The sequence below is a fragment of the Dermacentor silvarum genome, unplaced genomic scaffold (genome assembly GCF_013339745.2).
Source record: "Dermacentor silvarum isolate Dsil-2018 unplaced genomic scaffold, BIME_Dsil_1.4 Seq495, whole genome shotgun sequence".
Classification (NCBI taxonomy): Eukaryota; Metazoa; Arthropoda; class Arachnida; order Ixodida; family Ixodidae; genus Dermacentor; species Dermacentor silvarum.
Genome location: NW_023606326.1, coordinates 56,895 through 59,368, shown reverse-complemented (window position 1 = coordinate 59,368; position 2,474 = coordinate 56,895).

The window sequence follows — 2,474 nt, the reverse complement described above, 5'->3', positions numbered from 1 at the left end:
TCTCTCCACCGCTGGCAATAAATGGATTCACGTTGCTACGGATTATGCGACCCGTTACGCTATCACCTCTCCCGACCAGTTGCGCTACAGACGTCGCCGACTTCTTGATACAAGACGTAATTTTACGTCACGGCGCTCCTCGTCAGGTTCTTACCGACCGGGGTCGTGGTACTTCTTACCTAAAGTCATTAAAGACTTACTTCGTTCTTGTACCACCAAACACAATCTTACGACTGCGTACCACCCCAAACGAACGGTCTTACTGAACGTCTGAATCGCACTATCACTGATATGATCTCGATGTATGTTTCGTCTGATCACCATGACTGGGACACTGCGCTACCTTTTCACCTTTACCTGTAACTCCTCACGCCTTTACACCACCGGCTACTCTCCCTTCTATCTTCTATACGGACGAGAACCAACGCTCCCTTTGGACACACTTATTTCGACCCCTGACGCACTGCCTACTGAATAGGCGCGCGACGCCATTGCTACAGTAGAAAAGGCACGTCACATTGCCCGTCTTCACGTCTCTGCGTCGTATCACGGCAAAAGTTGTTGTAACGACGCCCACCACCGGGACGCCCGCTTCAGTGCGGCTGATCTTGTCCTTGTCTGGTCCCCGTCTCGGCGCGTTGAACTTTCTGAAAAACTACTTTGGAGATACTCTGGCCCCTATAGCGTCCTGCGACAATTGACAGATGTCACTTATGAAATAGCCCCACTCGATCCTACCACGTCTTTCCTTCCTCAGACGTCGTGCACGTGGCCCGCCTCAAGCCATACCTCGCGCCAACCACCTGTCTTAGGCGCCGGGTTAATGTTACGAGACTGTGCGCAATGGGACAAAGATGACGTTGACCATTTGGGTGAAGAAGACGACGGTTGAAGAGATTGTTTTCCGCCATCTTGACAGTGCTACAGCTCGCTGCATATATTTGTAAATAATTTTCAGTTATACCGTTTCCCGTGACAATATTAATCACATCTTTTTGCGGCTCGAGGTGGCGCTTATGCCAGGAATCCACCCGGCACAGGGCTACGTCCGGTAGTAGGAGTGAAAGGTGTATTCCACATTATTCACACCGCCTCCAATACGGAAGCCTACTCCGTGCAGAGGAGCATCTTCGTGTTCACGTCGGGACACGTGAGCTCCACCCCCGCCTATGAGGCAAACACATCACCATCTGGGAAAATCAAGTGGCCGCTGTCTCACAGTAGCCTTCGACGTTGGCCCCTGTTGCGGCTCGATGTGGCGTTTGGGCCATGGAATCCACCACCCCATCGATGAAGACATCCGATAGTAGGAAAAAGGAAACTGATTTAATTTACATTATGCACACTGGCCCCTGGTACGGAAGCCCACTCATCAGGAGCATATTCAACGTCTCATTTCGCATCAGGTCACGTCAACCCCCTCTGCACCACCAGTCTCCGCTTTTAATCCCTTCGTCTGCCCTAGGGACTCGACGGGGAATCTGCTAACCTTGGTGCGGCCAATCAGAGGGGTTGTATTTTCACCGAACTCCGCCTCTACTGTTGCATCTTCGCCCTCGCATTGGTGTGCCACTGCGTGGTCATCGAAGAAACCGAGATGTTGTCGTTCCCATGGTAGCAATTTCTCGAAGTTCGCCTCTCGCCTCAATCCGGTCAACTCGTCATGGTCGGTTTCGAGCACTGTTGCCGTCTGGCGACGCTGATGATACGGGTTGCCGTGTGGGAAACGTCCAAGTTATACGCTGGCCGGTTGAGGCGTAACACCCCACTTGCGTCGATTAGTGACGGCCCTCTTGCAGCACCCGGAATTTGCCCGTCTTCATGGTTGTTACCAAGGTAAATACACCTGGTAGCGAAGCTTCCATAGAAGCCAATACGTTAAAATATGGCGGCTTATCGGCGGTTCATGGGGCTTAGCGCCATCTGTGTGAGGAGGGAACATTTCCAGCGGAAAAATAATTTGACGTCATATCCGTTAAAACATAACTGACGTCATTCTGTTCACATAGGCGCGAAATTTGTTTTCGGAGGCCTGCCATTAGAGCTGTATATTCAAATGCTCAGCCATTCGACTTGATGGGCGTTCCGAGCTTTCAGCGCGGAAAGCGATGCAGGAAAAGGTCAGCCGTACGGGTGTCGAAATCGCATCGCTGCACAGAACATACTTTCTTTGGAGACCGACGAACACTTTGGGCCTAGATTGCGTAGAGTGCTCGTTCTTTCGTCGAACGCCAAGCCCATCGGCCAGCACTGTCGCACGAAAACACTAAAGTAAACAAGTATCTGACAGTCGCAACTCACTACTTTTGACTGCACACGTTAAGAACAATAAAACTACCCGCGTCACCTTTCAGACAAACGTCGACATGCAAAATAACACAACATGTGAGGGGGGCGTATGTAACAGGTGAACTTTACGAGCCCGCCTTTCCACGCACTCCAAGAGTTGCATGGCATTACCAGTGATAGCGGCG